This window comes from Canis lupus, chromosome 24 (assembly GCF_003254725.2).
Source record: "Canis lupus dingo isolate Sandy chromosome 24, ASM325472v2, whole genome shotgun sequence".
In the NCBI taxonomy this organism is placed as follows: domain Eukaryota; kingdom Metazoa; phylum Chordata; class Mammalia; order Carnivora; family Canidae; genus Canis; species Canis lupus.
In genome coordinates, this window is record NC_064266.1 from 44,232,267 (window position 1) to 44,254,417 (window position 22,151).

General features: G+C 51.1%; 1 long non-coding RNA gene across 2 annotated transcripts in view; it reads left to right on the top strand.

The window, feature by feature from the left end:
* Positions 1-10,893: 10,893 nt before the first annotated feature.
* The window catches only part of LOC112674203 (uncharacterized), a 59,646-nt gene continuing 48,388 nt past the window's right edge, over positions 10,894-22,151 (top strand). The window contains exons 1-2 of one of the 2 annotated variants that reach the window (XR_003145316.3): positions 10,894-11,030; positions 12,275-12,459. This is a non-coding gene — a long non-coding RNA (uncharacterized LOC112674203). The remainder of the gene's footprint in view (positions 11,031-12,274; positions 12,460-22,151) is intronic. The other variant, XR_007405606.1, reaches the window with a different exon arrangement.

A 22,151-nucleotide genomic window follows, 5' to 3' on the forward strand; every position in this document is an offset into this window, starting at 1 on the left:
AAAAAAAAAAAAGGCACCAAGACATTCTGTGGAAATTTTAATTAGGTACCAAAAGGCAAATGCAAATCTTAGATTTTTCCAAAAGGTAAGATAAAATTGCTTACCCAGAATACCTGTTGCTGGTAATGCTCACTGAGTTTAAGCGGGTGAGTTGTGTGTATGAATGTGAAGAGACACCTACCTCTGTGGCATAAACGTGCTATTATATACGAGCCAAAAAACACGTTCAAAAGATTTTTGTAACCAAATGGAAAGAAAAATGTGTTATTTTCATGTCATGTTAATGTGTTTTTTTCCCTGCCACTAATTATGCTATTTCAAGAAAATAATTGGAATTGGCTAGAAGAAATTAAGAATAGAAACTTGCAAATTATATAACCTAATGAATCTAACTTTTGGTAATGAACCTAGTTGCTACTTAACACGCATCACTGGAGCCTGCATTAAACAGAGGAGCCCTGCTAATTCTTTTAATTCAACTGAACCATTCTTAATAATTCATAATTAAGTCTGGCTCAGAAATGATAGTCTCCATGGCAATATTGATTTATTTGCTTTTTGTGTCTCTGCCAAATGTTGGAAATGACAGAATTCTGAGACGCAGAAGGCGAGTGCCATCAACAAAGATCACAGGAGCAAATGAATAACAAAGGGCTTTACCAAAAGTCCGTTCTCTCTTAACTTGCAAGAGAGAGGAGATATAAAGTGGCAGAAAATGGAATGGGGGGCTTATGGGCTCACCACTTAGGTTTTAGCATGAGATAGCAACGCTGAGCACGTCCTAGAGCTGGAAAAATAGAAGCCCGTTAAGATCTGTGTCTGCTGCGTGAGAGCAAAGGTCTGCGGAAGACTGGACGAGAGGCTGGCCCCGCTCACCCCACCTCCAGCTCACTTTCTGCTTGAAAGACCATCAAAGTCTGCACTTAGAGAGAAAATGACTTGAACGAGGACAAATTCAAAAAATGCCCTCTTTGGTCTTCAGTGCTTTCTCCTCTGGCCCTTTAATTGAATATGCTCTAGGCTCCAGAATGTGTGCTATTCACATAGACTTGAAAAACCCCCAATTGCCCTCCAACTGTGATCACTCGGTTTTTTTTGCCTGGTCTTCATAAAAATGTCATTCTGCTCAGGCTGAAACACTCCCCAAAGACCCATCATCTGAACCCTGAACTCTGACACCAAAGGAAATGAAGTCGGCTCGACTGCACCGCTCACAACACAGTGCCGTTATTTTTAGAAAACGTAGTCATGAAAACAGTAATACTTATAATAAAAGTAATAGACTCAATTAAAGTCTATCTTCAGAGATATAAACAGGAGTCAAACAGTGTATAAGCATCGTATTTTAAAAGTCCAATTAAGAGCCTGCCTTTAAGGGGATTGGAAAAGAAACTCAGGGCAGAGCCCGTGCCGGCTTGAACGTGCTACTTCTTGGAATGCTGCGTCCCAAAGTCAGGCTTTCATTAACTCTTGAGTCTCTTCCGTTTGTGATTTACCGTGCTTTTCCCTTTAATCCCTTCCAGCCAGTTGGGCAACAACACTTTATTGAATGGGAGTCTGATGTGTGTTGAATGGCGTACTAGAGGCTTTTAAATATGGCTTAAAATAGTCCAAGGCCAGCGACATCCTCCAGATGAAATTGCTGAAGCATCACGCGGGCAGACACCGTGCCAGGCCGCCTCTAGGTGAGGCACGTCACGTGGGAAACGTGGGTATAAGTCATGCACACAACTGCACACGCGCCACCACGTCACCGTGTCCCACGATGAGGCTCCAGGCACTGAGCGAGCTGGTGATGTGCGGACACGGTGGCGAAGAAGCCGACAGACTGGCTTTGAGTCCCACGCTGCCTCCAGCCAGCTGTGCCGATCTTGGCCAAAATCGCTGCCCGTCTCTGAACCCCCATTCCTTTAGCTGGACCATGGGGACGATTGGCTCTGCTCTACCAGCTTCCCAGGGCGTCGAGTCCCAAGGCCAGGGGAGATGTGACAGCAAGAGGGTCAAGTGTAAAGCAGATCGCAGTGTCCCGGCTCTTCCTCGTACCTGCTCCCATGGGTGACGTTTAGCACTTACTGGGCCTCGAATTCTTTATTTGTACAATGGAGGTAGCAGTAACCATCGGTCTCGTAGGATCAAGGTAGGCTGGCAGGAAGTGCACAGACTAGCACTTTTCCTTTAGCAAGTATGCTTTGTTGAAATGGAAAGTGAAGAAGAGATTGTCCTCTTCTCTCTGAGAGAACGTGACTTACGTCCATAAAGTCAGGGGACCTTTAGAGCCTCCCGGGAGGCCCCTGAAACAAACCCCAAGGGACAACGTGGCCATTGTAAATGGTGTCAGCTATGTAATTTTAAAAATGACATGTCACTGCCACAAAAAGTGGAACAAATGAATTTTCTCTCTCGGATACATGGATGGCTATCGGGCAGTCTGTCTACGTGGGCTCACACGACACGGAGACAAGCAGAGAGCTCGCGTTCATTCACTGAGAATCAAGGTTGGTCGAGCCCCTGCTGAGTGTGGAGTCCTTGCTAACCACAGTGTGTGTAGGGGGGACATCTGGTTGAGAGCTGCCCTGGATCTTCACGGAGCTCACAATGTAGACAGGGACTATGTGTCCAGAGAGGCCCAAAGGGGCTGGGAGCCCCCATGGACAGGGTGAGGTGTTTCCTGGGTGTGGAGTAGGCAGGAAGGACTGGAGAAAGGGTCAGCCACTGCAGGCAGGCAAGGAGCCAAGGCATGGGGACACGGCGTGGGTTGGGGGAGCCCACCAACTCTCCCACATGGAAATGTGGAAGATAGTGGTTGAGTCATGAGGAACCTTGACAGCCATGCTAAGGACCTAGGATTCACATGGAGGCCGCGGGAGGTCAACAGAGACTCTGAGCAGGAGCAGGAGGTGAGCTCCTCTCCACTCTTGGGTGCTCGTCCCGGGGTGAGGAAGGCTGGACCAGGTGGCCGTGAGACCAAGGCAGGAGGCCCTGAGCAGGGGTTAGAGGTCTAGCAAGAGACCATCGGATTGGCTGCCCCTGACCCAGGTGGAAGTCCCTGATCGCCAGCACAGCGTCTCTCACTCTTGGCTGAGACAACACAGAGGGGCAGTTTGGGGAAGGGGCTTCTCCTCACCAGCAGCTCCTGAGACTGCGCTGTGCTGGGAAGACCCAGAGTGGAGACAAGGACAAGGTTTATTTGTGTAGGAGGAGACTGGGCAACAAGCAAGGGCTGTATCCCCTTCCTTCCCTCCTCTTGACTTCCTGGAAGTGAAGAGAAGGGTGAAGAAGCCCTAGTGTGAGGTCCTGAGATGAGATGCAAGACAAAGTGGCGTCCCTTGCAGGACCAGGAAAATCACCCCATCGCCCTACATAGCAGGGCTGCACGTAATGAACGCTGTGCTATTCAACTCACGCCGAATAAATTAATTGGCAGAGGAGCATATGGAGGGATGCATAAATCCCTCATTGATATGCGTTATTGGAAATCGGGAACTGATAGGGAGAAAGATCGTGTGGGCGTCTTCGGCGACCCCACGGTGGTCGTAAACGTCACACAGATCCACAGGTAGCCTTGGGAAACGTCCCTTAACCCCGTTCCTCTTGCTTCTTCTTGCACTTTAATTCAAAAAAGCTATTGATGGCCTGGCTCAAAGATCCCTGTTTTTCTATTCAAACAGCTTTCTTGAAGTTTGGAAAATAGAAAGTATTCCTCTGGGTATAAAGAACACACATTTCAAGAATGAGGAACCTGGCAAAGTGAAATTAAAAAGTTGGCTGTAGATAACACAGCTGTCAGGCACGAGTGCTTTATCACCGAGGTTCTTAAAACTAAGCAGTAAGTAAAGGTTTCTTCCACAGGGCGCCGGGGGCCTATTAGCCCCGCTCTCCCATCCGGGCTCTCCGCGCTCCTCAAACATCGCCTCCAACACCTGCTCAGCCTCGTATCTGATACCGTTTCTCTCCTCCTCGCTCCCTCCTGCCCTCCTCCCTCCTTCTCCCTCTTTTTGAGCAAGCCAAGCCCGAACACCTACTTGCCATTTGTACTCCGAAATAGCTAAGATTTAAAGTGTCAACAATATCTGAAATATGAAACAAATCAACTGCTTCCGAGGCAGCAACAGCAACGAGGCTGCTGCTAGTTACCAAGGGCCCCTGTCAGTCACCGCTGACGGCCGCGGATGCATTCGGATCACGGGCGCCGGCCCGGGGCAGCCCGAGGAGGGGGGTGAGCCTGAGCCGTGCCATGATGTATAATGCCGCAGGATGCAATGACACTTGCAAGTGGAGCGTTTTTCAAATTTCATAGGAAATGATGATTGCTCTTGGCATGGAGACATTTGGATCTCCTTTCTCTCCCGAGGACACAGTTGTGCTCAGACTGAGTTGGAATAAACATGCAGCTGGGGAGGGAAGGGATGAATTTACGACTTTCCCTCATATGCAATGTGGCGCGTTTGCACAGAGGCAATTAGCACGGGGCTCCTTGAGCGGGTGTTGAGTCTCACCCCCTGGTTGTCACACGGCTTTCAAAAGGCAGCTGAACATGGAGACAGAGGGCTCTGGGGGGGCGCGGGGGAAGGCGCCAGCATTTGCCAGCTTTGGTAATCAGAGGGCACGATGAGCCACCCACGGGCCTCAGTTTTTTTGTTTGTAAAATGGGTTGATATGTTTACATGTGGAGTCATGATTACATGAAGGATGTAGGTATGAACTGCTGGTATCATGTCTAGTCTGCCTGTCTGTCCCCAGCTCCCTTGCTCCCTTCCTTTTGCTCCCTCCCTCCCTCCCTCACTCACCCATCCACCCATCCATCCACATATCCATCCACCCATCCACCCATCAACCCATCCATCCATCCATCCATTATGAGCTCCTGTCACAGGCCAGGCACCACGCTGTAGAAGTCCTGCTCATGGGCAGCTCCCAGTCTGAAGAAAAGAGAAAATTTTCAGTCTTTCTTGAGTGCTAGGAAGAGGACACAACTGAGTGATGCTGTAGGGAGCACTAGACGGAGAGGGGAGCAGTCCAGGCCACTGCACTAGGGACAGCAGCCACGATGACACCATGCGGCGCCGGGCGGGTTAGAGCACTTCCTCTGTGCCCGGTACCGTGCAAGGTCTGGATGCATCACCAGAGGAGAACGCCTGCGGAACCCCTCGGTGAAGTTTACCATCTAGGGGGAGGGGGGCTGGCGGCCGAAGATTCATACAAAGACATAGGAAATGACAAGATGGGTGAGGGTGAGAGGGGCGGGTGCCAGGCCACACCTGGTCAGGGCAGGTGCCCCGAAGGGAGCGTGGGGAAGGGAGCAGAGGGGAGAGGCAAGGCCTGCCAGCCCACGAGATGTGGGGGAGCCAGAGGAGGGTGGAGGGCACAGGGCGGCAGGGGGGCAGGGGAGCCAGCTGGGGAGGCCCCGGGGCCTGAGCAGAGCCCAGAGCGGGCAGCCAGCAGAGTCATGCGGGGAGGAGGCGCTCTGCCCTCGGGGCTCAGCCGGTCCCCTCCGGTCCCTCGGGCTCCCCTTTCCAGCCCTTCTCATCCTCCCTGGATCCGGAAAGACCAGAAAGTGCCCCGGGGGCTGGGAGAGCCGAGCTGGCGGGGAGAGCTCCAGGGAAGCGCCCTCTCGCGTCTGTTTGTGGAGGTGCCTTGTGCACAGAGCTGTGTGTCCCCGCTGTCCTTCTGCCCAGTGGCTCCGCACTGCGTGCTCTGGCACTTACGATGACCCATGGCAGAGTAAGCCAGGTATAAAGTGGTCTTTGCAATGATGTTTGTAACAGCAAAATATTTGGGACTTACGGATGCGGATCCCTAGGGAGCAGGTTGAGTGGACGGATGACCAAGGTTTCTCAACCTCCGCGCTGCTGACCCTTGGGACTGGGTAATTCTCTGTAGTGGGGCTGTCCCGTGTATGGCAGGATGTTTCGGGGCACTGTACACCCTCGATGCCGGGAGGCTGCCTCCCCAGTTGTGACAGCCAAAAATGTCTCCAGATGATGTCAAATATCCCCCTGGGGGGCAGGATCGCCCCCCCCCAGTTAAGAACCCCCAGGGTTATGGTGCGTATATGCTGTGTGTCATCATACAGACCCCAAAGAAGGGACAAGACCTCTCCCTGTCTTGGCTCCAGAGAGCCCCTCCCTCAAAGTCAGCAGCTCCGTGGGAAGAACTCCCAGGTGACCCCAGGGGGGTCTGGAGGTGAGGACTTGAGCATAATGTCCCTGTGCTGGTTGGCTCACGGCTGCTGTAAGAAGCATCGAGAAGAGCCGATGAAGTATAAGGAAGAGGATCCAGAACAGATGTGTGTCCTGTATACATTTCAAGTGTGCTGAGCAGAGCCTGCCGAGGGCCACTGGGACCCTCCAGGCCGCTGTGCCAAGAGCTCCTCCGCGGCCAGCTCGTCCACCTTCTCAGGCCCCAGGACGTGGGCCCAGACTCTCGGACCGCCAGCCCTGGTTGGGGTGGAGCGAGCACCCTGGACAGATGTCAGGCCATTTAGAAACCCCATCCCGAGAGTCCTCGTGAGGCTCCCGGGAGGTCGGTACGCCCAATTAATTCCAGTTGGCATCAAATTAGCAAGTTTTGCCTAAGAATGCTCGTTTTTACAAGTGGTCCTCGTTGGTTTTATTTACAAAAACGGAGAGCGGCCCTGAGATACGGACCAGATTAGCTGACAGAGCAATCCACAGTGGAAAAAAGTCCGTTTTTGTGAACATTGGCTTGACGTATGCTTTTCCCCAAACCCGGGCGCGGGCGGAGCCGTGCTAATGGCTGTCCGGCCCACTTTCCATCTCTCTCTCCTTAATGCGTAAATGTGAAAAGAAAACACATCGCGCCTCTCCTATCTGGCCCTGCCTGACTCATGGGCTTGCACGCGGCTTATTGCTGGCTCAGCTGAAGCGGGGGGCCCGGACCTTGGCCTGGCCTCCCAGCACCACCGTGTACACCAGGCGGCTGGAGCTGAAATTTCTCACTTACGGTCTTTTCTTCCAGAAAAATGACGAAAGGGTCCCTCTTAGGTCATAAAAAAATGTGGCTTGAAAACTGAGAACATCTGGCCAGAGCCGATGGTTTAATGGAAACCTCCCCAGGGGTTCTCTGCACGCCGGAGCCCCCGCGGGGCCGCAGCCCTGGGCCGGCCGCACACACGCACTCCCCTCCGCAGGACTGGACGTGCAGTTGGGGAGGAGAAGTGCCATTCTGGGCCTCAGGCCCCACCACCCCCCGACCCCCAAAAACAGAGCCGTGAGGAGCCTTTGCGCCGCAGCCACAGAGCCGCCGGAGCCCATGGTGGCTGCGTCACGGGCGAGGTCCTACAAGCTCAGGCAAGTGCTGAGCCACTTCTGCAGGGTGGGGACAGTCATATCTACCCCGCGGGGGTGATTTGGAGACTACGGGGGGCCAAGCTTTTGCTGCACCGGGACCCAGCATAGCTCCTTCCAATATGTTGCCCATCCTGGGCACACACACACACACACACACACACACGCACGCACATGCACATACACACACGCAGGCCATGGGCTCTGGTACATCATGGGGGTGGGTGACACCTTGCGGGATGTGTACCAGTGTTCCCTCCCTCTGATGGTCTCTTCTTCTTCCTGCAACCTCTGGGAGTTAGAGGGGCCTTCCCTGGAGACGAGGGTACCAGCAGGAGAAAGGCCCGGGATCTGTCAGGATTCAGGCTCTGTTCCAAAGCCCTCTGCAGATGGAAACTTCTCGGAGAGTCTTTGGACTGCAGAGAGAAACGGTTTTCCAGCAGCAGGCTTGGGCAGCTCATTTGTGAGGCAATAGCACCCCCTCTGGTCAGAGAGCAGTATTTCCTCTAGAACTTTCCCTGAGATTTCAGAGCACCTGCCCCCCCAAGAGGAAGAGGAGGCCCTGTTGGGGTGTGGCTCCCCCAGGGAGGTGCAGGTGGCCTCACCCGCCCCCTCCTATTCGTGGGTCCTATGGGTCTCTCTCGGCCCCGGCCCCCCTCAGTCATTCCTCTGAGCGCCGATGATGATGATGGGGATGAGCAGGGCGGGGGTGCGGGCATCAGCAGCCCAGCACCCTCCCGGCGGCAGCTCCCCTCATCCAGCCCCCACTTAACACATCAGGGCTCTGTTGGTTGGGGTCTTCCGCAGCCCCGGGTGCTGACGGGGGCCCGCTTGCCCTGACACCTGCCCAGCACCCCCCAGCCAGGGGAACCTGTGTGCAGCCTACTTTGAACAAGTGCAGAGAAGGGGGCTCCCCGGGGGGAGTGTCTGTTGATTTGTCCAGGACTCCCCGGTGATGTCTGAACCCAAGGCAGGTTCTTTGCCCTTGGAGCTGCCTCCCACCACTCAGGGGGCAGCAGACGGGGTGCTGGGGGCCCTGTGATCTCAGGCAGGCCAGGGGCACCGCGCTGGGACACCCCCGCCCCCCAGGGGCCCTGTCCTGGGCTGGCTTCCCACCTGGGCCCGGCCCGCAGGGCAGTCCTGGGACGCCGGTAGGGGACTGCCTGCCCTCGCTCACGACTGTAAATAGCACCTTCGGAGATTACCCCAAGGCCAGTGCTAACGGGGTCCACTGACGCCCGCAATCGGAATTTTGTAAATGAAAATGCCAACGATCCCGTCCTCTCTCCACAGGCCCGTTAAACACGCACGGCGACGGGGCCGTATGCACCGGGCAGGCAGCTGGCACTTCAGTGCTCACGACAGCCTGAGGTGGGTGTTCACCCTGGGGGTCAGAGAGGCTGGCCCAGGGGTCGCAGCCACAAAGCAATAAGGATCCGGATCCCAGCTCAGGAAGTCGGCGCTGGGGCCCAGCTCTTTACCTCTGTGCTTTGTGGTGATAATTGCATTGTTGATGAAGTGGCTCGTGGTGTTTCCGAGCGACTGTGTGGGATGGTTTGTATGCATTATCTGTCCCAATTATCGCTCTAAGGGGCAGGGCATAGGATGCCCATTTTATAGACACGGAAACTGAGGCACAGGGAAGTCCACCCCACTAGAAATGGCAGACTTGGTTTCCAAACCAAAGGTTCGACTGACCCTTTACCTTGTACTTGGCCGCTGGGTCATCTGCCTCTCGGGGGACAGGTTTGCATCCCCCCAAGAACGGGCACCAGGGGGCACAGTCACGGTGAGGGCTCATCCGGGTGCCCGTATGTGGCCGGGCACTTCCTTTGCACCATTCAGCACTCACAGTGATGTTTGGGGCTTGGTCCAGGCATCACCCATGTCACAGGTGAGGGAACTGAGGGTCTGAGGAGCTAAGAGCTTGGCCAAGGCCCCATAGCGGGAGCGCAGCCGAGCCGGGTTGAAGGCTCCCAGCTCCAGAGCCTCAGCTCTCGGCTGTCACTGCTAGTTCCTGGGATTAGTGTTCCCATCCACGTCCTGGCCCCTGGGTAAGGATCACCTGAGTCGAGGTGCGGGATGCCCAGTGGGTCCTACTTGCCCACTGAGAAAGGGGTGTGCTGGCCACACTGCTGCCTAGGGCAGGAGCTCGGGGAGCTGGCTGGCCACCCCAGGGGTATTCCAGCTGCCATCCCCTTCTCTCTGGAGGCCCGCCCCACACCATCCATCCTCAGCGCCCACCCGCTCCCAGGGGGACAGAGGCGTTGTCATCGGTGGGGCCACCTGCTGCTCTTGTCTGCTCTGTACCCAGCACACTCGATTCTGCTCGGGGAGGAGCTCCGATCAGACTCTTGGTCCATGGGGCTTGGATGGGTTCACCCTCCTCCCTCCCTGACCGGAGCAATGAGCACCTGGCTCGGCATGGCTGGTCGGAGTCACGATCATCAGGTGGGCGATGGGCATGGCACAGGGAAGTTGTGTGCTGCTGGGGCTGCAGCCTCTTCTGCAAGACCTGGAAAGAAGCCGTGGTCGCCAGCCTTCCAGATGCCCCCTGTGCCCCCTGATGATTCTCACCTGCTGATATCCGTGCTGGACGGAATCCCCGCTCACCTCGCGAAAGCCCACTGCTGTTACCAATACAAGGCTGCAGAGATGAGGAAGGGTGACTTCTGGGTCCCAGAAGACATCGCAGCCTCCTCCTTGATCACTCAGCCCGTGGCCATGTTGTGAGGACACGCAAGCAGCCGAATGGAGAGGTCCGTGTGGCAAGAAACTGCTGTCTCCTGCCCACAGCCGCCAGGGTGTGTGTGCCACCCCGGAGGCAGCCCTTCCAGCTCCATTCCACCCGTCCGATGACATGGACAGGCTGACTGACATCTTGATCGTAACCTCACAAGAGACCTCAAACCATGACACCTCCTCTGAATTCCTGATCCACAAAAATTGTGTGAGGTTTTAGACGTTTACTGTTTTAGGCCGATACATTTTGTGGTAATTTGCTGCACAGAGATTGGTAGCAGATAAAGAAACAAGCACTGAGAGATGGAAGACATCACACTCCTATGACGCATTTGGACCACCTAGATCCAGCCATGCCTGAAGCCAGGAATCTCTGGCTTTCTCAGGCAATGAGCCCACCACTCTTCCATTTGCTCAAGCCACCGTGAGTTGGGTCTCGTGCAGTTGAGGAGCCTGCATCAATACAGGGGCTTTAATAAAAATATATGTACCAGGAACCCCACTCAGGTCTCTGGGCAAAGGGGCTGCCTGTGCCCATCTTGTGAGAAGGGAGAGAACCAGGTACGGATACTCAGAGAGCCAGCCAGAGAGCTGTAACCTCCCTTCCATCGCTGAAGAGTCTTGCCTATGTACATGGCCCTGGCCTGTGTCAATGGGCTGTCACTCAGGGTCCTGGCTTCAGGGCCCGCGTGGCTGGGGATGCAGAGGTAGGAGGGGGCCTTGGAGCCAGCCTCATCCCTCAGGCCCCTGGGGGGCCCCTGGACCAGCTGGAGCAGGGAGAGTGAGGGGGCGTTTGTGACATCGCCAGATGAGACGATGACTAATGGCCCTGCCAGGCCCTGGGGACCCAGGGCAGGCTCAGCACAGCAGATGTTCTGTGATTGCAGGAAGTCAAGGCAGGGGGGCTCAGGGCCCGCGGCTCAGCTCTGCACCTATGGCAGCCCAGGCCCAGCCTTGTGAAGAACGAAGGCCTCGGAGCGGGTAGGCTGGAGAGGGAACAGGGATGAGCTTGCACGCAGGCCATCCGCGGAGGCCGCCATCTGCTTCCAGTTAATGACACAGACTTGCTCTGTTGTTGCTCTTTTTTTTTTTCTTTTAACTCAACAAAAAGTCATCTTTTCTTTTTTTTCTTAAATGAAGTTAATCGTTTTTTAAGTCACCATATGTTGACTTGGGTTCGATCCTTTTGTGGTAGCTTATGTAACCCACGTGTGACGACTGGGTCCCCAAAACGCCTGTGTCACAGCCCCTGAGGCCCGTGCATCTGAAGGGGGGGGCAGAAGAAAACAGGGGTTCTGTTCCCCAAAGAAGGGGAAGGTAGGCTCCCCCCGAGCAGGAATCTGGGCCGTCTACCAGCTGTGGGCTCCCCAGCTGCCTCCGAGAGTGGCTGGGAGGATAAAGCCCTCACAAATTCTATTACCCGATCATTGTAATAGTGATTATTAACATTACTTGAGCTGAGTAAATTGGGGCTCAGAGAAGTCAACTGATCCAGCCAATCTGGGCTGAGCACAGGGCTTCTGTGATTCCAAAGCCCCAGGCCAAGAGAGATAGAAGCTATTTTCACTTAGCCAAAGTACGAAAATCGGTATTATTTCAGTTCTAGCTCACAATCAGCAATCACTCTACGTTTTTACTTTCAAGCAGTAGGTGGCTTGCAGGGTTTAAAGAATTGGGAGGTGAATGGGAAGCTTTGTCCCCAAAGTGTGCCTGAACTCCAGATTCTGGAGAATCCAGGGGAGCATCGTGGCTGCCAGTCTCCATTGGGGCAGGAAGCTCTCGGCCTAGTGTTGGGGGAAGAGAGGGGCATCGGTTGGGGGGCAGGGTGGAGGGAACCCAGCCTGGAGTGAGGGAGCAAGGCAGGTGCCTGGTGGGGCTTTCATCTCTCAGAGGTGGCAGGTGGGCATCCCTGGGCTGGGGAGGAAATGTGCTGAGTCTTGGGGCCACCGGCAAGTTCTTGCACAATGACCAGCCTTAAACTTGTGCAGGCAGCGGGGAAAGAGCAACATCATTGGGGTCTGGTGGCGAGAGGGAGCCCCCAGATTCAGGAGTCAGTGCTGGGCCCTTAGTTCTCACTTCTCCATCTTTCTGTGTCTTGCCCTTAACCTGTTTCACCTTACTCACACCTGTGGCTGGCATGAATCCGAAAATCACCTGGAAGGCTTGTTAAAAGGCAGCTTGCTGGCCCCACCCTCAAGTTTCTAAGAATTTGCCTCTCTCCCAAGGTCCCAGGTGCTGACGGTGCGGCTGGTCCAGGGAACTGTGGGAAGGGCGGTCTTGATGGACGGTTCACCACAGCCTCGCGAGAGACAAGGGAGGACTCTGGTGCTCAGGGAGCAGAGGCCACCCCCCGAGGCCACACAGCTAGCAAATGACAGAGGCAGGACGGGAACCCGCCAGCCACAGCCAGGTACCCTGCTTCTCATTCGAGGTTTGTTCTCAGACAGGTGTCCTGAGTCAGGCCACCCCCCACCCCAGGGGGTGTATCCAACCTGGCTGCACATCACATCCCTCAGGAAGCTCTGAGAGTTTCGATTCGGTCCAAATCCCTGGGGTGGCATCGGGTGGCAGGAGGTCCCTAAGCTCCTGGGTGATTTCACTGTGCAGCCACATCGGAGATCCTGAGCTTCAGGGGACCTGGAGTCGACTTAGCAGCCAAGCTGGGCAGGACTGCAGGAGGGCTGTGCAGGTGGCCGCCTGCCACCCGGGGGATGGCTGTCCCCGTGTGGTCAGCTGTCCTTTGCAGGGGGTCCCGGAGCAGGCCAGGCCCCACAGTGGCCAGGGTAACTAAGGAAAGCGTGACTTTCCCAGCTGGCCACAGTGGGGCAGAGGCCTCAGGTGAGATGCAGAGTGTCCAGGGAGCTTTGAAATTCAAATAACAGCACATACTTATTTCTACTATAAGTGTGCCCCCAAATAGTACATGCAGCATACTCCTACTCAAAAATTCTGTTATATACTGAAATTAAATTGAACTGGGCACCCCCTTTTTTTGTGGTTTTGTTTTGTTTTGTTTTTTTTGCTAAATGCAGCAACTCTAAGTAGGCCCCACTCAGAAGAGGGACCCCAGCCCAGGTGGGGAACTTACCAGGGGTCCCAGCTCCCAGCACGGCACCTGACACTATGTGCACTTCCTACCCCCTGGGGCCAGGACTGGGGTGTGAGGGAATGAGGGCGTGAGTGAGTGAACGAGTATGCATTGATCTGAAGCCCTAGAAGCCACGTGCCGCAGGGAGGCTGATCCTCTCCTTGAGTACCTGGGGTCTGCTCAGCGGGGCTGGGGCCAGGATGAGACGGGCTAGGTCCCCAGGATGCGCACAGCAGGCCCGCACTCCTCTCAGGGCCCCCTCCTCAGTCTCTGTGTCTGAGGTTCATACCTCGCCGGGTCTGGCCCTGCCTAATAGATGCCCTTCTTTCCAGCTTTCTTGGAGGGGCATGGCCTTGGGTTTATCTGGAAAGAAGCTCTGGGGAGACGGGGAGGATTCTGGACCACCCCCCACACTCCCCCAGCCTCCAGCACAGAACATCTGGCCAACACCTTGATTTAGGCCTTGAGAGACCCCAAGTGGAGAGCCCAGAGCCCGCCTGGACTTCTGACCTCCAGAAGCCGTAAAACCATAAGGTTGCATTGCCTGAAGCTGCTACGTTTGGGGCAATTTGTTACAGCAACAATGGAAAATGAATCTAGGCTTCAAACCTCTCCAGCCAGGGAAAATGGAAAATCCTTTTTTTTAGAGGTCATGGCGGTACGTCGGGCCCACTCAGATAAGCCCCCCCTTAAAACAAGGGGTTATCCTGGATTCTCTGAGTGGGCCAAATGTACTCTAAATCACATCTGCAAAGTCCTGTGGGCCATGTCAGGTAACGGCCACAGGAGCCAGAGATCTGGGGCCCTTCGGCCGCTGCTGACTTACGGGGTGCAGCGTCGTGCCTGTCCCTGCACCTTCACACCCGCCACCACCCACGGCGGCGCACACAACATCCCAGGGCCGCGGCAGGCTCCCTGCACCCTCACCAGCTCCTCTGCTCCCCAAAGGTACCCACGCACTGTTTCCAAAATTTAAGAGGCATTACAGGGTATGTCTATATGCCTCTGGCATCTTCTGTTTGAGCTCCTGTCTGTGGGATTCATTCGTTTCGTCGTTGTTCTAATGTCCTATCCTATTGCTCGAGCAAGTCCCAGTCCGTAGGACTAGTCTGTGGGCTACAGTTGGTGGACATTGGGGTTGTTGTGGGTTCGGGGCTCTTGTGAATGTTGCTCACAGGCCATTCTCTGTTACAAAGAGTTTGGGGTGGCTTCTGTGCCACTGTGCGTGAGTCGTGAGTGGCCTGGCCGTCCAGACAGAGCACAGGCTTTTGTCCAGTTGCTGGCATTCTAGACTCTGTTTTGCCGGTCACTTGTGGCCTTGGGCTGTTGCTTGACTCTCCTGCCTCAGTTTACTCTTTTTACCGAGGGTATTAATAGTCGCCATCTCAAAGGTGAGGGTGAATTGTCATAAGGACATGATAAATATTGGCTACAATTATTATAATCCCAGCAGCATAACAGAATTTAAAATAAGGGGAAAACCAGGGATCCCTGGGTGGCACAGCGGTTTAGAGCCTGCCTTTGGCCCAGGGCGCGATCCTGGAGACCCGGGATCGAATCCCACATCGGGCTCCCGGTGCATGGAGCCTGCTTCTCCCTCTGCCTGTGTCTCTGCCTCTCTCTCTTTTTCTCTCTCTGTGACTATCAAAAATTTAAAAAATAAAATAAAATAAGGGGAAAACCAAACATGGAAGAAAATGCAAGGGTAGGGACCTCGGGTGGGCTCCCAGGTGAGCCCCGTGGGCGGCAGAGCGGCCGGCCCGAGTCCACGCATGACTCCGTGCTCATCGTGGGAGTGGGCCCTTCGCCCCCTCACCGCCTCCCTCTGGGGACCGTCAGTGTTTCCTGTAGTTAAGAGTCCAGCTCCTCGTTAGTATCTTCTTGGCTCGTTTGTTCCTTAAATTCCACGTAGGGGTGAAATCATATGGTGTCTGTCTTTCTCTGGCCATTTCGCTCAACGTTATAAACCTCTAGATCCATCCCTGTTGTTGCAAGTAGCAAGATCTCATTCTTTTTTTAGTGACAACATCCCATTGTGTTATACACACCAAGTAAATGAGTTTGAGCAATGCCATTCCATCGTGTATATGGACCACATCTTCTTTATCCATTCGTCTGTTGATGGACGCTTGGGCTGCTCCCGTAATCTGGCTCTTGTAGATAATGCTGCAATAAACATCGGGGTGCGTATCTTCTGGAATTAGGGTTTTTATATTTCTTGGGTAATATCCAGTAGTGGAATTACTGGATAGCATGCTAGTTCTCTCTTTAACGTTTTCAGGGACCTCCATACTGTTTTCCAGAGTGGCTGCACCAGTGCGCATTCCCACCAACAGCGCACGAGTGATCCTGTCCCCCCATCCTCGCCAACACCTGTTGTTTCTTCCGTTGTTAATTTTAGCCATTCTTTTCTTTTATTATTTATTTGAGAGAGAAAGAGAGCATGAGCTGGGCACAGAGGGGGAGGGGCAGCGGGAGAGGGAGAAGCCAACTCCCCACTGAGCGGGGAGCCCAACTCGGAGCTCGAACCCAGGACCATGACCAGAGCTGAAGGCAGGTGCTTCACTGTTGCCAATTTTAGCCATTCTTACAGGTGTGAGGTGGTGTCTCGTGGTGGTTTTGACTTGCATTTCCCTGATGATGAGTGGGGCTGAGCATCGTTTTATGTGTCCGTGGACCACCTGGATGTCCTCTCCGGAGAAATCTCGTCTGTTTGTTTCTTCTGCCCGTTTTCCAAATGGGATTATTTAACTTTTTGGTGTTTAGTTGGATAAGCTCTTCATTTATTTTGGATACTAACCCCTTATCTGATGTGTCATGTGCAAGTATCTTCTCCACTCGGTAGGTTGCCTTTTAGTTTTGTTGATTGTTTCCTTCTCTGTGCTTCTAGAAGTTTTTTATATTGATGAAGTCTCAAAAGTTCATTTCCCTCCCCTCAAGAGGCAGGTCTAGAAAAATGCTGCTGTGGTCAACGTCAGAGAAATCACTGCCCGTGCTCTCTTCTCAGATTTGCATGGTTTCAGGTGTTTGCATTCCTTAACCCACTGTGAGCTTATTTTTGTGTTCAGTATAAGAAACTGGTCCAGTTTCATTCTTCTGCATGTAGTTGTCCAGTTTTCCCAGCACCATTTGTTGGAGAGACTGTTTTTCCCATTTACATAACTTACCTCCTTTGTTGGAGATTAATTGACCACATAATCGTGGATTTATTTCTGGGCTCTCTACTCTGTTCCATTAACATTTTTGCGCCGATTTTTGTGTCAGTGCCATACCGTTTTGATTACGACAGCTTTGTAGTCTAGCTTGAGATCTGGGATTATGATAAGTTCAGTTTCGTTCTTCTTTTTCAGGATTACTTTAGTTATTTGGGGTCTTTTCTGGTTCCATTCTAATCTTAGGATGATTTGTCCTAGTTCTATGAGGAGTGCTATTGGTATTTCGATAGGGATGGCATTAAATGTGATTTTTATCTTTAAACCCGAAATGCACAAAGTTGGAGGTAGACTGAAAAACCAGTTGCATTCTTAACATCAAACAAGGAGCTTCAGAAACATCTAGCATTTGCTCATGCCTCTCCATGCTGCAATTTGCCCTCTGGTGGATGGGGCAGCGCCAGTTACGACGTGCTTTCTGATGGTCACCAGAGGGCAATGAGTTCCAAATTCATGAGCTCCAAAATTCATAAGGCCCAGAAGAAAAAAAGCAAAACAAGCGTTACTCACACCATTTTTCCTGATTTTTGACTAAAGCTGCTGTTGATTGCTGTGTCATGCTGCACAGGCTGCGTGGGGCCCTGCTGAGCTTCCTTTACTGATTTGCTTCCCTTCTGACCCCCAGCCTGTTTGGTGGTACTGCCTCCCCCACGGAGCCCGCCAGAGACACTCGCTGTGCTTTGCCTCGCTCTGCACTCCCACGCCAGTGCATGGGGCGGGGTAACAATGCAGAACGGAGAGTGTCCCCCTGCTGCAGGGGGTGGCTACAGGATGCCTACCCAGTCCCACCCCACCCCCAGGACTAGCATAGGATAAAGAGGAGGGGAGAGAAGGGAGCTGGGAAGGAGAGGGGCTCTGAGTGAGGGGCCTCAGAGGCTGGTCCCTGTCCTGACAGGTGTTAGGGTCACCACGCAAATGCACTTTGGGAAAGGAACAGTGTGGAGCTGTGTGTGTGTATGTGTGTGTGTGTCCTCATGAGTGCTTAGCAACAGTGGCTAGAAGGGGGGCCTGTCCCAGCACTGTGATGGCAGTGCCAGCCCCCCAGAAAGTGAGCAGAACCCCTCTACTAGCAGTGGGGCCCTGTGTTACCGCCTATCTTTTGGGGCCTCTGCGTCCTCTGTGAAGTCAGAGTGGCAAACAACCCCCTGCAGTGTTAGGAGGAGGGAATGTGAGCACTTTAGCCAGTGCCTGGCACATAATAGATGCTCCGTAAATGGCAGCTAATTCTAATCAGATCACCATTGTTAGGTACATATCACACTCCCCCTCTCTCAAAGAGGACTCATGATGGCACATCGGCCAGAGCGGTAGGCAGTTTGGAGTGGGTAGGGGAGTGGGAGCAAACTCCAAGCTGGCCCAGGAGTGGGTCCAGCGGGGTGCATGGGCCCCATGTGGGGCCCCAAGCCCCAGGGATCCTGGCTAGGTGCATGGGTTCATGGGTTTCTGTGAAGCCCTGGGACACCTTTTAACTTAAACATTTGAAAATTAAGAATGCAATTACTAAAAAAAAAAAAAAAATGCAATTACTTTTATATTGTAAAAAATCTTACTGTTAAAGAGTGAAAGATAAAATTCTCATTAATTTTAATAGACAAAGCACAAAAATTGGGAGTAGTAGAGGCGCTGCCTCCCACCCGTTGGTGGTGAGCACCCACACCCCTGCAGGGCACCCTAAGACCCTCCAGCACTGGGAGTCTGGACTCAGGGCTGCAATCTTCCTAGGAAGCAGTAGAGGAACACGTGGTCCCAACCAGGGCCCATGAGACAGAAGTAAAACATTTGCTCAGGCAAAAGCCATACCTGTTTATTTCTTACTACAAATAATATTTTTCTTACCTCTCCTTTCCTCGGTTGGACCAGAGTTTGGGTACCACTGCTGGCTGTTTGTCCCTGTCAAGACCCAGCTACATTACAGCAGCGCACTTGCCATGCACCCATATCAGACAAAGGCCACCTGCCCGCAGACGTCTGCATGAGCAGCAATGAGTGCACCCCCACCCTAAACGTTGGGCTCCTGCTACGCACAGAATCTAGATATGACCCCTTGAGTGAGCATGGCCCTAACATGGGCTTGTCTCGGGGCAGCCAGACACCGCAATTCCAGGCCTTGGAGGATTAAGATCCAGGCTGAGGACAAAGCCTGATTGTCCATTTGAAACAACCAGAGCTCCTAGCCCACCTCTTCCCTGCCCACAGAAAGGGTCCCTCTCTTTTCCTCCAAGTGCCTTATGGGGCCATTTCTGTCTTTGCCTTCTGCCTATTGTCCCAAATATGCACTCTCCACAGACACCACCACACACACACACATACACATGCCTCTCTTAGATCACACCTGTCCTAACACAGAAGCTCTTCTCAACTCTACCTTTCAATTCATATACAGTGAAGATCATCCATTTATAGTTCAGCGAGTTTTAGCAAAGGTAAGCACGTGTGTGACCACAACAGTACAGATAAGGAACGTTTTCATCTCTTTCAAAATGTTCGCTCCTGCCCCCTTTTGTCACTATAGATAATTCTACGTTTTCCTCATTTCCACATAAAAGGACTCATGGAGCTGTTTGCGTCTAGCTTCTTTCATGCCGCAAAGTGTTTTTGAGATCCATTCATGTTTTGAGTGTATCTGTAATTGGTTCTGTTTGTTATTGCTGAGTAGTAGTCAAGGGCATGGATATGTAACTATTCATCTGCTGAGGGACATTTGGGTTGTTTACAGTTTGGGCTACTATGGATAAAGTCGCCGTGAACATTCGTGGGCTTTCTGTTGACTTGGCTTTCATTTTTCTTAGGTGACCACTTAAATTTGACCTCATCTTTAAAATTAAAGATACATCAATTTTTATTTATGGCTTGGTTTGGTTTGGTATCAGACCTAAGACCTATGCTGAGATGGTAAAGATTTTCTCCTTTGTTTTCTTTTCTTTTTTCTTTTTTTTATTTTTTTTTTAAGGATTTATTTATTTGAGAGAGACACAGGGCAGGAACAGGGGAGGGGCAGAGTGAGGGGGAGAGAGAACCTCAAGCAGATTCACTGCTGAGCATGGAGCTAGCTCCACCCCAGGACCCTGAGCTGAAATCAAGAGTCAGAGGCTTAAATGACTAAGCCACCCAGGCACTCCTCCTTGGTTTCTTTTTTTTTAGATACATGGTAATATTGATTTTTGTATTTAGATTTCTGATCAAATTTGAGCTCATTTTTTGTACATTGTATGTTAAGAGTATCAAGATCCCCCCCTCCCCCCCCCCCATACAGATACTCAGTTTTTCCAGCACCAGTTTTTGAAAATGCTAGCCTTTCTGGTGGAATTCTCTTTGCATCTTCTTGAAAATCACTCGACCATCTTGAGTGAGAATGGATTTCAGAACCTACTCTTCTGTTTCATTGATTTGTCTATCTTAATGCGATATCATACTGTCTTGATTCCTGCTTATAAAAAGTCATAAGTCAGACAGTATGAGTCCACCAACTTTGTTTTCCTGTTTCATAGTCATTTGAGCTATTCTTGGTCCTTTGTATTTCCACATACATCTTAGAATCAGTTGTTAAATTTACAAAAAAGCCTGCTGAGATTGTGATTGCAGTTGCTCTGAATCTACAGGCAAATATCAAGTCTTTCAATCTATGAACACGATGTGTCTATTTGTTGAGGTCCTTTTTAATTGCTCTCAGCAAGATTTTGTAGCTATTGATCTTAAATCTGTATGGTTAAATTTTTTACCAAATATTTCATGTTGTTTGATGGTATCTTAAAATTTCCTTTTCCAATTGTTTGCTAGCATGTAGAAATACATTGGTTTTGTATATTGATTCAAAGCAACTGCTCTACAGTTATCGGAAGACCTTCTTTTTGTAAAACTTAACAAATACGATAAATTCATTTATTACCACAATTAACATGAAACTTTAAACAATTAGAGCCTTTTTTGATTCCTTGGAATTGGCTAACATAAATTATCACACTGTCCCTGTGGAAGGTTTTTTAATTGTGAATTCCATTTCTCAATTGATATAGAGCTCTTTCGTTTTCTTTCTTCCTTTTAATCCATTTTGGAACTTCTTTTCTTTCAAGGAATCCATTGATTTCATCTAATTTATGAAATGTATCAGCATAAAGCTGTTTAGCATCGGTGGTGTTCTCTCTTTTTCAATACCTTTATTGAGTTGTAATTCCTATACAAAGAATGCACATATCTCATGTGTACAGTTTGATAAGTTTGGACATATGTGAATACCTGTGATGCCATCCCCACAGTCAAGGTCATAGACGCATCCACCACCTATCAGAGTTTCCTTGTTTTTTGTTTTTCTAGGAGAACATTTAGCATGAGACCTAACTTTCTAATGCGTTTCAAAGTGCACAAAACCATATTTTCTCTCTTCTTTCGTTCCTGATATTGGTCATTTGTGTCTTGATCAGTCTGTCTAAAGGTTTACCAACTTTGTAGAACTTTTCAAGGAATTTTTTTGGTTTAACTTCTCTATGTCGTTGTTAGAGTTTCTTTTTTCTTAATTTCTACTCTTATTATTACTTCCTTCCATCTACTTACTTTGTTTTTTTTTTTTATTGTGGTAAAATATATACAACAGAAAATTTACCATTTCAACCTTTTTTGAGTGCTTAGCATTAAGTATATTCACATTGTTGTGTGACCATCACCACCATCCATCTTTCCCTGTTGAAACTTATACCCACTAAACACTAACTCCTCATCCCTGTTGCACAACCCTCCCTACCCCAACCCCTGGCACCCAACATCTATTTTCTGTCTCTGAATCTGACAACTCTAAGAACCTCATAAGTGGAACCTACAGTATTTGCCTTTCTGTGTCTGGCTTATTTCACTCAGCATGTCCCCAAGTTTCATCCAGGTCATAGCAGGTGTCAGGATTTCCTTCCTTGTTAAAGTTGAATAATATTCCATTGTATGGATGGACCACATTTCATGCATCCATTCATCCATCTATGGACACTTGGACTGCTTGCACTTTGGGGCTATTATGAATAATGTTGCTGATGAACGTGGGTATACAAGCATCCCTTTGAGACTCTGCTTTCATTTCTTTTGGGTATATGCCCAGAAGTGGAATTTCTGGATCATATGGTAATTCTATGTTTAATATTTTGATGGATGACAATACTATTTTCCACAGTGGCTGCACCAGTTTGTACTCCCATCAACAATGCGTAAGGGTTCCAATTTCTTCACGTCCTCGCCAACCCTTACTTATTGTTTGTTTGCCTTGATACTAGCCAGCCTAATGGGTGTGAAGTGATGTCTCATTGTGGTGGGCTTAATTTAATTTTAATGTTAATAGCTTCTTAATGATGTGGTTTTGGAATATAGGTGAGGTTTGGTGGGGTGAAGTCCTGAGGTCCAGAGCTGACAGCCAAGAAAGAATTATTTTTTTTTTAATTTTTATTTATTTATGATAGTCACAGAGACAGAGAGAGAGAGAGAGAGAGAGAGAGAGAGGCAGAGACATAGGCAGAGGGAGAAGCAGGCTCCATGCATCAGGAGCCTGACGTGGGACTCGATCCCGGGTCTCCAGGATCGCGCCCTGGGCCAAAGGCAGGCGCCAAACCACTGAGCCACCCAGGGATCCCCCAAGAAAGAATTCTTGAGACATCCTTGGTGCAAAAGGATGGTTTTATTAAATCACAGGGACAGGACCCGCGGGCAGAAAGAGCTGCTGCCTCTAGCTAGGGTTGGGAGGGGTGGTTGATTATACACCGGGGAGTTGGGAGAGGTAAGGAAAAGGAAGATTTCAAAAGGATTTTCAATTTTTATTTATGATAGCCA